The sequence below is a fragment of the Palaemon carinicauda genome, chromosome 23 (genome assembly GCF_036898095.1).
Source record: "Palaemon carinicauda isolate YSFRI2023 chromosome 23, ASM3689809v2, whole genome shotgun sequence".
NCBI classification, from domain to species: Eukaryota; Metazoa; Arthropoda; class Malacostraca; order Decapoda; family Palaemonidae; genus Palaemon; species Palaemon carinicauda.
In genome coordinates, this window is record NC_090747.1 from 104,796,836 (window position 1) to 104,813,186 (window position 16,351).

General features: G+C 34.7%; 1 protein-coding gene and 1 long non-coding RNA gene across 4 annotated transcripts in view; both read right to left on the reverse strand.

The window, feature by feature from the left end:
• Positions 1-4,507, reverse strand: part of LOC137617047 (uncharacterized) — a 34,194-nt gene extending 29,687 nt beyond the window's left edge. For 2 of the 3 annotated variants that reach the window (XR_011039559.1, XR_011039561.1), the window contains exon 1: positions 4,439-4,507. This is a non-coding gene — a long non-coding RNA (uncharacterized lncRNA). Of the gene's footprint in view, positions 1-4,198; positions 4,396-4,438 lie in introns of those variants that run through there. The other variant, XR_011039560.1, reaches the window with a different exon arrangement.
• The window catches only part of LOC137617719 (paxillin-like), a 204,877-nt gene that overhangs the window by 106,521 nt on the left and 82,005 nt on the right, over positions 1-16,351 (reverse strand). The window lies entirely within an intron of this gene.

Genomic DNA, 16,351 nt, shown 5'->3' on the forward strand with positions numbered 1-16,351 from the left:
AATATGTTATAACCCCAAGGGCTCCAACAAGGAAAAATAGCCCAGTGAGGAAAGGAAATAAGGAAACATCGGATAAAAGTATAGAACCATTAAAACAAAATTTATAAAACATTAACATTAAAACATATTTCATATATAAACTATAAAAGGACTTATGACAGCCTATTCAGCATAAAAACATAAGCTGCAAGTTTCAACTTTTGAAGTTCTGATTCAACTACCCAATTAGGAAGATCATTCCATAACTTGGTCACAGCTGGAATAAAACTTCTAGACTACGGTGTAGTATTGAGCCTCGTGATGGACAGCCCCCAGAATTTAGAAATCTTAGCACCTATTTTCTCGGTCGTCATTAACCTTCAGACAAAAAGAAATGTACGCAGATTTTACCTGCCCTAGGGTAGTGTTTCTGATTTCCTAAACATAGGTTAAGGTAGCCTAAAGGAAACACATGGGCATCTTCACTTTGTAGCCACTAATGGCTGCTTTAAACTCCAGCATCAAGAAGGATTGGATTGGATTAAATGAGAATTTTGGTCAATACCTAGCATTGGGTAGAGTGAAGCCATTTAGCACCCATTTGCAACTGGGGGGGAAAACCTTGATGTTGAGTTTGAAGTACAGTACTGTCAAGAGGTTGAATAGCAAGATGGAAGTAAGGTTAAGAACATAAGTATAGCTGAAAGCAAACAAGCGAGCAGACATAGGGACCAAAAGTACACCATATAAGCTTTCACTTATGTAAAAGTAAAGCCTTTATTGCATCACAACGTAGACAGCCAGAAATGAACTCGCAAGGTAGCACCCAAAAAGCATAGATTTGAATATATAAAATACTCCTAATTAGTATTGAAGAATTAAGTATACAAGTTCACAACATACATAGGAGGGTAACCATTCATCCGGGATAACACAGCATATACCTTAATTTCAGCAAATCTGGAATTCACCATAAGAAATGGACAAGTTACTATTATTATTATTATTACTTGCTAAGCTACAACCCTAGTTGAAAAAGCAGGATGCTATAAGCCCAGGGGCTCCAACAGAGAAAAAATCCCAGTAAGGAAAGAAAAAATATTTTAAGAAGAGTAACATTAAAATAAATATCTCCTATATAAACTATAAAATCTTTAACAAAGCAAGAGGATGAGAAATAAGATAGAATGGTGTGCTTGAGTGTACCCTCAAGCAAGAGAACTAACCCAAGACAGTGAAAGACCATGGTACAGAGGTTATGGCACAACCCAAGACTAGAGAACAATGGTTTGATTTTGGAGTGTCCTTCTCCTAGAAGAGCTGCTTACCTTAGCTAACGAGTCTCTTCTACCCTTACTAAGAAAAAATTGGTCACTGAACAATCACAGGGCAGTAACCCCCTAAGTAAAGAATTGTTTGGTAATCTGTGTTAGGTGTATGAGGACAGAGGAGAATATGTAAAGAATAGACCAGACTATTCAGTGTGTGTGTGTGTGTGTGTGTGTAGGCAAGGGGAAAATGAGCTGTAACCAGAGAGAGGGATCCAATGTAGTACTGTCTGGCCAGTCAAAAAATCCAATAACTCTGGCGGTAGTATCTCAACGGGTGGCTCACGAAACTGATTTGAAAGGACGATTTTTCTCAATTTGGTGAACAGGAACATATCCAATACTTTCGGGGATACTGAAAACTTTTAGCAAATAACAGCTCCCGGATTCGGATAAGGAAGAATTCTTCTATTCTTCGGATAAGAGAACATGACCAAATACAATATTCTGAAGTTTGAGTACTCGGCCCAAAACAGACACTTGAATTGGTTTACTTGAAAACAAAGTCCTAGATATTTTGGCATTTTTCTCAGTGTGGTTAAAAAGGACCGGGGCATAACAACATACATAATGAATAAAATTTGTTACTTACTGCGCATGTATTTTTTGCGTTTTTGCATTTACATTAGGCAGCTGTTCTGTTTTTTTGTATGATGTAACCAGCAACTATTTTTTAACCAATTAGGAGTTGAAGTATTTAGGCAAAAAGTTCCTGGTTGTTTTAAAATAGTCCTTCATTTTCAGAATGACTACTGTCACAATTAGACATCTCCAAAAGGGGAGTTCAATCTACTTTTGATATTTAGTGAAATTTCATCCATTTCAATAATCTATAACATTTAAAACATTCTGTTCAGTATACAGCCACTGTTGTTCTCCCAATAACAAAAAATCATAACCAAAATAATGACTCACGTGGTCAGCATGCATAGCATAGCCACGTACCTCTCGCCAATTACGAGCAATGCAAAATCCATTTGAGGGGCGCGATATAAATTACCAGAAATCATGATACAGGTCTTTAATGTCAAGTGCATGAACCACATTTTTCCAACTGGATATCTTTAGTTTATTATGCATTTCTGACCATTAATGCTACAGCAAATTAACTTTTTTGTTTTCTCGGCTAGAAACCCTGGTATCTTTCATTATCTTCCTTATATGGGTAGGAGTCAGAAAGCTCAAATGAGTGGTTTACCCATACATTCAAGGTCAGAAAGGGATAAAACAAAATATAAAAAATGGGAAAAATATTTGGTGCAAGTACTCCGAGAGAAATTCAAGTAAATACATCCTCTTCAGTGAAATGCCATTTGTAAGCATGACAAGCAAATTTCCCTCACCACAACCACGGTCGCTGTCTCCTTACTCTTTAGTGAGGTTAGTGGCATCGGTAAATTTGCAGTTTAGATCAAGGATGAGTTTCCAACATTAAAATAACTAATGCTTACAAAATAGTTGGGGTTTCAAAAAATAACAAAAAATTTTTACCGGAAAGGAGTAGTTTCAGATACATAACCACATGAACAAAATTAGTGGGGTGGGGGGGGGGGGGGTGGGGGATGCCGACTGTAGGAAATTAGATTATTGGGTGGAGGAGAAAGACAGTATATAAAACACATAGATGCAGCATATCCTAACTTAGGTGTATTCTTCTTTACTTTATCTACCCCACACTGTTCCATATGCCTAACCTACAACATATATAAACTATTCAATAAACCAAATGGGTCCTTAGGCTTGGGTTGATACCCTAACATTCAGAAAAGGAGGGTGATGGAGATTAAATTTCTTGCGAGGATTTAAATCTTCCGACATTTTGCATTAAGAAGCATAAAATGTTAATGGACATTCCCATCAGTTGACTATATGGGAGAAATGACATCACAAAAATTAAAATTATATGAAACTAGTTGTCGCAAAAACAAACCACAAGGGACTTCAATTAATTAAAACTACAAATAGGGAAGAGTCAACAATGCACAAATTGACTGTACTATTTAAAAGTTATTGCTTGAAGCCGGCTTTATAGAATAAAATCTAAATTCCAAAACTTTAGCCAATTGGTAAACCTTAAACCAAAAATAATAGCATTATCCTTGTTCTTACAAATCAATGTGAAATCCCAAAAAGATTCTGGATTTCATGTTCACAATTCATGGCTTATATAAAAAGAATCCAATAGGGAACCTAACCTGGTGACACCAATCAGATATAGGAAAATTTAATAATTGGTAGTAAATAGACTACTGATTTCAGATAAATTCTAGTACATTATATCTACATTAAAATCCTTTTAATACTGGAAAATAAACTAATATCCTCCCGGGTTTACAGTACTGTACCATAATAGTTACATCTGGGCTTACGTCCTAAAGCTTACCATATAAAAAGGGGTCATAATCATTGAACCAAGGTTTTTGTTTGGTGCACGGATATGAACCAAGGTTTTTGTTTGGTGCACGGGTAAAGTTATAACCCATTCATCATCCTTGACCTTCCTAATCGGGTTTAAGTTTCATCATTCTAGACTTAGACCTTGTTAACTTCCGAGCAAGGCTCCAGACAAACTAACTTTGTATAATACAACCTACTAGGTCTATCTTCCTTTATACCATGATTAGGTTACTTTACTAACTTCACCAGTAGAATAAATTTACGTCACTCAATCAACAAATGATAGGTCTTCTCTCCAAAATGAAGTCTCAAGATTAAACACACACAAATATCCATACTCAACCAACGTTCAGATATTTAATGTGGGACAGGCGAAGAAAATACCGAAAATACTTGGACTGTGGTAGCCTACCATACTTCAAGATTGGCGAGAGAATTGGTTTTAGGACTGCAGACCCTAATAAAATTCTGAAAGCACATAGCCTATGATTTACCTTATTCACATTTCCCGAGTAACTTGGAGTCTTCGTTTACTTTAAACAGCGTCTAAGGGAATAATACCAGGCGAAGAACTTGCAGACGTGAACACGGTAGCCATGACACTTGTAGGCCTGACAAGCAGACACACCTTACACTAAAAGGTTATATTTTGGTAAAATTTCCACATACCACGAAACAAGCAACAAACACAATGTTGGTAACATAATTACAGAAAGTTAAGCAATGTAAATTACCCGATCAATCAGATAAATCTTCCACAGTCGTCCTTGTTGCTGATGTAAAGGAGAATGGGCATCGTTGCCTCGCAGGGAGAGGAGTGTGACAATCATAGAAAACGTGAGTCACGTGACAGTCAGCTAACTGGCGATCTGCCAGATGTGTAAGAATTCGAAAGAAAATCTTACATATTCGAATCAATTTACTAAAAAAATAACTTTGTATTATATTGAAAATAAAATAATCTATTAGAGGATTAATAAGGAAATAGTTTTTATATACAAAAAGCATGAAAAATTATACAAAAAAGGACCAATTTCAAAGACGTCTGGTATATCAAACAAAGCATATTATTATGGAAAATAACCTTAAGCACCAATGTTCTATTTAATGACGGACCTAATATATAGGTAGTTATTTGCTTAAACTAGAAATTGAACTAAATACCTTGAATTTATATGCATATTAAAAACCAAAAGCTACTGCTGAGGACATCTGTGGAGGATTGAGACAACTAAAAGAGACAACTAAAAAATATGGGTAACTGGAAACTTTTCATTTTACGCCAAGGAAGATAAAGGTGACCATTTCAGCATGAACACCCTTTTCATAACTCCTTGATAGTAAATTTTATACGATTTACATATAGAAAATTAATTAAAAATAAATCCGGATTTACTGTATACACGGAAATTGACAAAAACTTATTACAAAACCAAATCTATGATAATAACTAGCACATTTATTAAATAAACATCGTCTTTACTAAAAACCTATTGTCTTAATTTTTCAAATAGGCAAACAATATTTTTCTATCTTCCCACACGGTTTACATGTGTATTAATATTGATATATCAAAATAAGATTTGGCAAATTACTTTCTAATAAGCAGACAGTTAACATATCTTATAGGGTTTTTGGTTGAATACTTCTGGTATACAAAAGGGAGGGAAATACAAAAGTAAACTATTTGAATGACGTTAAAAAGTAAACAATAAATAAAAATATAGGTAAATATGAATATCTTATATAACCATTAGTTTCTATATCCAATGAAAGCTATATCAAAGAGATAATCACTCAAGGTAAATGGATATCTTACCTATTAAATACTAAAAGGAACTCTGTAAATAAAGACAAAAAGTACAAGCTGAGGACATCTATTGGTAAATTTGACAACTAAACAGAAAAATAGAAACTGGCAACTTTACATTTACTACGAGGGTGACAACCTCATAATCCTTCGAAAAATTAGTGATTTTACATTATCTCAATATGATAAATATTATCAGAAATATATAATGTTTTATTGAATATAAAAATGATATAACAAATGCTACATAAATATATATAAGAAATATATTAAATAGTAGCTGGCACACTTAGTACATGACATCACCTTCCCTAAAAACTATTGTCTTAATTTTGTTACTAAATAAGAAAAAAAAATCTTTTTACTTAAGTGATGTACAATTACATAAGATTATCTACATCAAAATTATATTTAGAGAATTACTTTGTAATTTGCTGAGAATTATTACATTTCCTAGGGGTTTTGGCAAAATAGTTTTGGTAACTATATGATTGGGGGAATACAAAATAAACAATATTAATAACGTCAAATAATTCCAAAATCAAATCAAAACGAGTAAATATGAATATGGCCCATACTTATCAATCTATTTACTCCAAGACAGTCATAAAACATAGACAATGATTCAAGAAAACTAGAAAATGTACTTTGCAAAGACTTTGAAGTTGTCTTCGTGATAGAAGGCAATATTGACAGCCTAGGATATGTATGGAGTGAAAAAAAGGACAAAATTAATAACAATAGTAACTGGTAAATCTTAATTTAACACGAACATAGCAATCTTGCAATTGTAAGGCAGATACGCAATTGTTTATTACTACAATACGACAAAATAATTGGAAAATAAGTACACATTCTCTAAACACGAGAATAAATAGCAGTGACGTAATAAAACTGAAAATTATAAAAAAACTTTATAGAAATAACTCACTGGTAGGCTACACACGATGACTCATTTTCAAGTCAAAATTTATTGTCTTGATTTTAAGATGAGGAAAATGTTTTTAATTTTTCCTTTTAAAGTAGGTTGTATAGAAATACGTAGAGTAATATTAATTTATTTTTGCAGATTAATTTGTTATTTCCACATGAGGAAAAAAATCTGATGTAGTCAATTTGGTGAACTTGGTGTTAAGGGTTTAATGGTCGCTCATGAATAGCAGATGTAGAGGACAGTGACAATGCCCTGGCAGGACAATACCCAAGAGACTTACCATACATATATATTCGTATGATCAGCGCCCAAGCCCCTCTTCACCCAAGCTAGGACCAAGGAGGGCCAGGAAATGGCTGCTGATGGCTTAGCAGGTAGATCTATTGACTCTCCCAAAACCCAGATCATTAGCTCACAAGGATGGTGAGGTTGCAGACAATACAAGAAACCATCAAGCTTGAGCGGGATTTGAACCCCAGTCCGGCAGATCGCAAGGCAGGGGTATTTCCAATAGGCCATCACAAATGGGAGGGAAATACAAAAGGGAAGAATTTGAAAGACGTCAAATGAAATAACAGAAAATCATGAAAGGTGAATATGACCTTCGTTTAGTAACTGATCTATTCAAAGAGAGCAATAACATTAGTATTGTACCAGAGAGAGAGAGAGAGAGAGAGAGAGAGAGAGAGAGAGAGAGAGAGAGAGAGAGAGAGAGAGAGAGAGAGAGAGAGAGAGAGAGAGATCTCGTTACGATATATCAGACTTGAAAGCACTCTCGACCTACTCGCTCAAAATAACTTAGCCTTCCCTTTCTTTTAATACTGTATTTGCTTCATAGAAAATGGTATTAGTAATTTTGATAGGTAAACTAAAGTAGAAATTCCTTTCACATATTTTGTTTTGTTCTGACTCATTTCATTGCAATTTGCTTAGTTTTCATTTACTAATTTGGGAGCATTTGATTTTAGAATGGTTGAACATCGTTGAATAGTTAACAATACGACGTATAAACCAATATTGTTTGTTATATGGGAAAATATTTAAGATTACAGCAGTTATATCAATAAAAAAAAATATGGCTTGGTCTTTTGTTGGTTTACAGTTTATATTATTATTATTATTATTATCCATGCTACAACCCAAGTTAGAAAAAACAAGGTGCTATAAGCCCAAGGGCTCCAACAGGGAAAAATAGCCCAGTGAGGAAAGGAAACAAATAAGTAAATAAACGATATAAGAAGTAATGAAAAATTAAACTAGAATATTTAAAAATAACATTAACAACATTAAAACAGATAATTCATATAAGACTATAGGAAGACTTATGTCAGCCTGTTCAACATAAAAACACTTGCTGCAAGTTTGAAATTTTGAAGTTCTACCGATTCAACTGCCCGATTAGGAAGATCATTCCACAACTTGGTCACAGCTGGAACAAAAGTGATAGAGTACAGTGTAGTATTGAGCCTCATGATGGAGAAGGCCTGACTTAGAATTAACTGCATGCCTAGTATTACAAACAGGATGGAACTGTCCAGGAAGATCTGAATGTAAAGGATGTTCAGAATTATGAAAAATCTTATGCAACAAGCATAATAAACTAATTGAACGACGGTGCCAAAGATTAATATAAAGAAGATTTTAAGTGTGATGTAGGATTTGAAATAAATTATGATTCTGGAAAAGATGTATCTAAATCGAATGTTGAAAATATTGAAAAAGGATTAACATTGCACCAGAGTAAAGTTTTTAGAGGCTTCTGGAAGCAATTAGTGTTTTCTTAATGGTAGTTTTTTCTTTCAAATTATATTTAAAATAATATTAGAGTTCAAAAACCCAAAGTAATGGTTCTGTTTATTCATATGTCTATGATGCATTTAAAGTAATGCTCAGCTCAAGGGAAGTTTTTTTTTTACCGAACTCTCTCTCTCTCTCTCTCTCTCTCTCTCTCTCTCTCTCTCTCTCTCTCTCTCTCTCTCTCTCTCTCTCTCTCCTGTCACCCGATTCACCATTCAACAATTGCTCTTTTCAACTTCATTTCTATATATAGATGAATAGTGTTTTTTAATGTGGGAAAAATAACAGGCAAGTTTTGATGAAGGATAATCAGAATTAATTTTTTGTTTATGATATATATATATATATATATATATATATATATATATATATATATATATATATATATATATATATATATATAACCAGTTTTTTTAATACTACCTTCTGGTTACTTAATAATTATCATTGTTATTACACCCCCCAAAAAAAAAAAAAAAAACATTAGCTGCATTCTGAAAGGCTAAAAGCTTGCTTAATGATTCTGTTTTAATTTCTTTTCTGAGGAAAATAGCTACATGAATATTTTAGAATAATCCAGCCTTTTGTTCACACAGGACCTTGCCCGGAAGAAGTCTGGAAAAGTGGTAATGCATTAAAAAAGAATACAAGGCCCAGTGTAGACTTTTAGGACTTCGTTTATCAAAATGAGACAAGCTTTTATAAGAGAAGATGATTAAAGAGGAAAAGGAAAAATATAGATAGAAAGTATATTTTCATATAGTATATACTATATAAGGGTAAGGGAGATGTGCATGAGTGTTGTAATTCAAGAGGTATTAGTTTGTTGAGTGTATTTGGAAAAGTGTATGGTAGAGTAATGATTAATAGGATTAAGGATAAAACAGAAAATGCAATCTTGGAAGTACAGGGTGGTTTTAGATGAGGTAGGGGTTGTATGAATCAGATTTTTACAGTTAGGCAGATATGCGAGAAATATTTAGCAAAAGGCAAGGAGGTGTATGTTGCGTTTATGGATCTGGAGAAAGCATATGATAGAGTTGATAGGGAAGCAATGTGGAATGTGATGAGGTTATATGGAGTTGGTGGAAGGTTGTTGCAAGCAGTGAAAAGTTTCTACAAAGGTAGTAAAGCATGTGTTAGAATAGGAAATGAAGTGAGTGATTGGTTTCCGGTGAGAGTGGGGCTGAGACAGGGATGTGTGATGTCGCCGTGGTTGTTTAACTTGTATGTTGATGGAGTGGTGAGAGAGGTGAATGCTCGAGTGCTTGGACGAGGATTAAAACTGGTAGGCGAGAATGACCATGAATGGGAGGTAAATCAGTTGTTGTTTTCGGATGATACTGTACTGGTAGCAGACACAGAAGAGAAGCTTGACCGACTAGTGACAGAATTTGGAAGGGTGTGTGAGAGAAGGAAGTTGAGAGTTAATGTGGGTAAGAGTAAGGTTATGAGATGTACGAGAAGGGAAGGTGGTGCAAGGTTGAATGTAACGTTGAATGGAGAGTTACTCGAGGAGGTGGATCAGTTTAAGTACTTGGGGTCTGTTGTTGCAGCAAATGGTGGAGTGGAAGCAGATGTACGTCAGAGAGTGAATGAAGGTTGCAAAGTGTTGGGGGCAGTTAAGGGAGTAGTAAAAAATAGAGGGTTGGGCATGAATGTAAAGAGAGTTCTATATGAGAAAGTGATTGTACCATCTGTGATGTATGGATCGGAGTTGTGGGGAATGAAAGTGATGGAGAGACAGAAATTGAATGTGTTTGAGATGAAGTGTCTAAGGAGTATGGCTGGTGTATCTCGAGTAGATAGGGTTAGGAACGAAGTGGTGAGGGAGAGAACGGGTGTAAGAAATGAGTTAGCGGCTAGAGTGGATATGAATGTGTTGAGGTGGTTTGGCCATGTTGAGTGAATGGAAAATGGTTGTCTGCTAAAGAAGGTGATGAATGCAAGAGTTGATGGGAGAAGTACAAGAGGAAGGCCAAGGTTTGGGTGGATGGATGGTGTGAAGAAAGCTCTGGGTGATAGGAGGATGGATGTGAGAGAGGCAAGAGAGCGTGCTAGAAATAGGAATGAATGGCGAGCGATTGTGACGCAGTTCCGGTAGGCACTGCTGCTTCCTCCGGTGCCTTAGATGACCGCGGAGGTAGCAGCAGTAGGGGATTCAGCATTATGAAGCTTCATCTGTGGTGGATAATGTGGGAGGTTGGACTGTGGCACCCTAGCAGTACCAGCTGAACTCGGTTGAGTCCCTGGTTAGGTTGAAGGAACGTAGAGAGTAGGGGTCCCCTTTTTGTTTTGTTTCATTGTTGATGTCGGCTGCCCCCCCAAAATTGGGGGAGGTGCCTTTGGTATATGTATGTATGTATATAATTAAGTTTGGATCTGTATTAATTACGAAAATAAAACAAGATAGTTACGTGAGAGGAAAGTATGTATTTTTTAATTATTATTATTAATGATGATAACGAAAACAATAACAAAAGATATAATACGGAGTTGATCATGAAAGGAGAACTTCATTGAAAAAAAAATTGAAATGTTGTTATGGTTAACGTTTTATCCGATCCAAAAATAAATATGCTTTCATGAACTAATTTTTTGGGGGCGGGCACCTGCTTTGAAACCCAGCAAAATTATGACTGCTTTTAGGTTTTTTGTAAATGGCAACATGAAAATAAGCCGGAGGGTGTGATGATGCTTCAAAGAGCCACAGATCTGAATACTGAACCAAATTTAGAAACGAGAAAAAAATGTTAACCTATTCATAGTTAAGAAAAATTTAAAAAATTTGTGAGAAAATTTAAAAGCAAGGGAAATTAATGACCATTCATTAAAATATGGAATATATAATGAAATCGAAATCAGTTTGCAAAGCTGAGAAACAAAAAGTGAATATATCCCAGAATAGAAAAAAGAGAAAAAATGAAATCAGATGTTATAGAAAGGATTATAAAACAGTGATGGACATAAAAAAAAATCCAAAAGCTATCGAAATATATTTATCACACTAAAAAGGGTTTATCAAAGTAGAACAAGGTTAACTCTAACATATTTACATAGATTTTCATTTCCTACACAAGGAAAATTTTAGTAAATTATATTTTAGTATTCTCCATGGTTGGCATTCCAAAGCACTGTCCTATATATGATTCAGTTATATAGGAGTTTCAGACAAAACCTACGTTAATGAATAGCTCGCCAAGTGGGTTTCTTGAATCTACTTCAGAAGTTTGTCTACAACTTTTCTACTTTGTAAATATTCAGCTATTATTTTTCCTTGTAGGAGCCCTTGGGCTTATAGCATCTTGCTTTTCCCAACTATTATAGCCTAGCTTGAAAGAACAAAAAACAACAAAACAACAATAATGACAATAATGATAATAATAATAATAATAATAATAATAATAATAAAAGTGACAAGTTCAATAGAATGATGCAGTATTTTACAACTCACTTACTATGACGTACAGCAAGCCTCATTCTCACTGCTTTGCACTGTCCAATGAAATCAACACAAAATAAGAGTGTTTTCCCCACTGCCCTCTTGTCTAGGACACTGTCTTGATGCACTGATTTTCTCTTCCACCACACTCTCCAGAAAATTAGCATTCTACCACCGCTCCATAAGCGCATTGGAGCACTTGTGGTTCGGTTGAATTACGAGATTAAACTTTTGTGTTGCATAAACGTGAACAGTAAAGCTTAATGAAATGTATATTATGATGATTCTATATGTCCTACAGGCCAAGCAGGATAATCCCCCGGAAAAAAAGAACAAAAAAATAGAACCTATAAAAACGCTTTTACGAAAGGCAAGACATTAAAAAGATGAAAGATAAAATATATGGTAGATGTTAGCTATTGTACAAAAGGGCATAGACAAAATTTTCTTTTATTTTGAAGTATTTAATCTCATTTCAACAATCATTATTGGTGGATAGCGTGATGCGTCACAAAGGTGAATCGAAAAAAAGACACACATTCTAAAAAAATGCGTGTGTAAATTAGGGTTTTTGATGGCTAGCTTATGTTACTATTAGTTGTTAGAAAACAATATCAGAAGCTAAAAAGCTGATGCGTATTTTTGTTTCCTAAAATACTATGATTTCTATTGTTCCTCTTTTCCATATTCCTCCTGGAAAAGGAATAATCAAACTAAGAATCAAGTTTTAGTAATGGTTCTTGTTTTAAGTACGCACTAAAAGGTATTATTATTATTATTATTATTATCATTATTACTAGCCAAGCTACAACCCTAGTTGGAAAAACAAGATGTTATAACCCCAAGAGCTCCAACATGGAAAAAATAGCCCAGTGAGGAAAGGAAACAAGGAAATAAAAATAAAATGCTGATCCACTAAGGATAATGAGTCTCATAACAAAATACTAAAGATTTATTAATGGAGATGCTCAGTGTTTTGAAATAGGATAAAGTATCGAATGGTTACTGTTTTGGTCTGCAATTTACGTAAGTAATATACTCATGAGATCAACATTCCAATGACTTAGATTTAACTTTCTGCTAATCTCTTTTCGAGTCTGAATTGCAAATGAGAGAGAGAGAGAGAGAGAGAGAGAGAGAGAGAGAGAGAGAGAGAGAGAGAGAGAGAGAGAGAGAGAGAGAGAGAGAGGTGTCATTATATTAAGTGTGATAGATTTATTTACAGATTTTCTTATAGGAGAGAGAGAGAGAGAGAGAGAGAGAGAGAGAGAGAGAGAGGAGAGGAGAGAGAGAGAGAGAGAGAGAGAGAGAGAGAGAGAGAGAGAGAGAGAGAGAGAGAATCTATAGCTGTCAATTTAACATTTGAAGGGAAACTGCAGACACCAAAGGTCTTTAAGAAAACTTCACCACATTTTTTTTCTTTTTATAAAAAATGATTTACTTCAACAACTAGTAACATTGTGCCTCTGCTACAAATATACTATAACGTTGAAAGCCATTTTCATAATGGATTGCAACTTTTTTTTTTTATATATTCTTGAAATGAGCAGCCCAACTCATAATTGTTATCCAGGAGAACTCATAAACTTATTTTTTTCCATTAGTATTCGTACATTAGAACTCCTCAATTCCTTTTGTTTTGATTAACTGCTAACTAGTTTTTCCATGCACACTTGAAGGACGCTGGTCAGGCTTATCACAGTACACAAATATAATAGAAACAGATTCAAATTATAATTTAGAACTCAATTTTTGAGTTCCAATTCTTATTCCCTCCACGAAATTACATTTGCTTTTAGTGATTTTCATCCGTATAAATTCTACCACTTTCCCCTAATTCACTAATCGTATGACAGAATCCTATTTTCAATATAATGGATTTGTTTAACCTTTATTTAGTGTAACAGTTTCTTTTGTATGAATTACTTTTTTTTATTTAAAGAATTTTCTTTTTACTACAATTCCTATTGCCTGGACTATATTGAATTTTATTGGTGGGTGTAGAAGCATGCTGCTATAGTCCATTTGATGTATATCAATACAGGTTTTGAATTTGAAGAATCCAATTTTCAGCATATCATTACGGAATAATACTTGTATTTTTCTTTGAAAAAAAAATTTCAAATAAAATAAATTTTATTAAAGAATTTGACTCCCATGACCTGTGAAATGTTGCTTCCATTTCCAGAAGTTTATGTCATTATAATCATCATCATCATCTTCTACCACGCCCATTGACGCAAAGGGCCTCGATTAGATTCTGCCAGTTGTCTCTATCTTGAGCTTTTAATTCAATACTTCTTCATCATCATCTACTTCACGCTTCATAGTCCTCAGTCACATAGGCCTGGGTCTTCAAACTCTTCTAGTGCCTTGTGGATCCCAGCTGGACGTTTGGTGAAGTGATATCGCTTGGGGGAATGCGAAGAGCTATCCTTTGATGAATTTAGCCAATGAATCCTCTATGGATTTAGTCAGTCTATGTCATTATAATACCAGTAATTCAAATCTTTAAAGAATAAATTAATAGATTAACTATAAATAAAGTTGAGTATTTCCTAATGTTATAAATCACTGAATCTTTTTTTCTATAATTATTTTAGGCGACTTGTTATTTCATCTTCCAACAATTAGAACTGATTTTCCGATAAGTGTGGGCAATGCTGGACTTCAAAATTTACGAGTGGTCCTCCAAAACAGCATTTGAACATACCTGCAAAGATAAAAATATGATATAAGCGTCTCGGACCAATCGAAAAGTCACCAAGCAAACTGATTCGTAAAATTGACAGAAAATGAGCGCTTATAAAGTTATTGAACTTTATGTACAAAAGATATTTAACGAAACTATAAAATAATATTATTTTCTGCAAAATCGACAGAAAATAAGCACTCCAAAAGTTATTGAACTCTACCGGTAAAACTATTTATTAAAACCATATAAAAAGATTATTTTTTACGTGAATTGCTTTCATAACAGGTTCTCACAAATTTCCCCTTCTTGTTTTAAAAAAGCTAAAAATTATTAAATTTTGGAAGGTCAAAGTCAAAGGTCAAGGTCACGGTCAATCAAAATGTCCAATTCACGTAATCAGCCAAAAGTTTGGACATCGTTGTCACAGAGACTTCAAACTTGGTACATATTTGAGTGTATGAAAATCAACGCCAATTAATACATGTTAAGGTCAAAGGTCAAGGTCAAGTAAAATGTCGAGATATAAGCTACCGCAGCGGAGGTCTGCGCTTTACTGACTGCCCCCTCTAGTTCTATCGTAGAATCAATATATAAGCTGTATGGTTATCAAGCTGGGAGAACTAACTTAGAGGTTCAATTACTTTTTTACTTTTCCAACATTCCAGTTATCAACAGTAACGGGAATTAGCAACATTAATTTACCATTGAATTAAACATGACCTATTTGTACTTATATTGGGATCTACTTCCATCTTGTCTTAATAATATTTTGTTAATGGAATTAATCTAGGAAAAACTTTAACTAAAAAAAAAGAAAAAAAAAACTTTAATAACCATTAATCTTGTTTTGTGACTAATATTCTTGCTATCTATGAATCATAAACAACAAATGCAGCCATTTCTATCCAACTGCAGGACAAAGGCCTCAGATATGTCCTTAGTCATGTCTGGTGTTCGGCCAGTTTTTATCACCACGTTGGCCACTGCGGATTGGTGATAGTTGGACACTTTAGTCTGATCTCTCACGGCAAACCAACGTAGTATGGGTGGCCCTGACTAGTACAGCTTTGCTGATCATGGTGATACACAAACCCTTTCACCCCGTCAATGTATCCTATACAAGATGGTGGACCAATATCCTATTATTTCACCAAAATATATTACAACAAATCTCTCCAGACTTTCTGGGAATAAATAACTGATAAAACAGCCCCAGTGAAATTATTTGATAGAAGAAGCCAAGACTCATATAATTTTGTTTTGGTAAAATATTTGCGATTAGACACTTTACCTTCACCTAATATGTCTCTCGCATCAGCTCTCCAGCTGTGGGCGAAGCTCAAGAGCTCCGAGGTAAACCCTGCAGGAAAATTAAATTTTCCTTCGTCAGCGAGAAGTAAGAGGATTCCGGAAGTTTTAGGTCGAGGCACATTGCCTGAAAACCTTCCAACAAAACCATATTGTTATTCCTGGCGTTTGTTTACAGGCGGATGAGAGATGGGGAAAGAAAACGGAGAAGAAAGAAAACGGAGGACGGGTACAATGAAAGGAAGAGTGGCCTCTCCTGGTATATGAATGTGGGTCTTGCCACTCAGCTCTCTCTCTCTCTCTCTCTCTCTCTCTCTCTCTCTCTCTCTCTCTCTCTCTCTCTCTCTCTCTCTCGCTTGAAGGAGTCGTTGTTTTCATCTTATTCTTCTTCCGATCAGATGCAGAAGGATGTTTTGAAAACACATTTCATTGACGCGTCTGTTATGATATGACAGTATTTGTCTGTCTGTCTGTTTTAGTGTTCCCCATTCATTGTTATTATTATTATTATTATTATTATTACAGGTTAGAAGGATAATAAATTTACCCCCAAAAACTGTGTCGTTGAAAAAAATACCACAATTACATGTAGCATTAGGTCACGCTTGACTCACTAACTAGAGGACCATTTTCGAATCCCACCGGTGGTCAGTCGACTGCA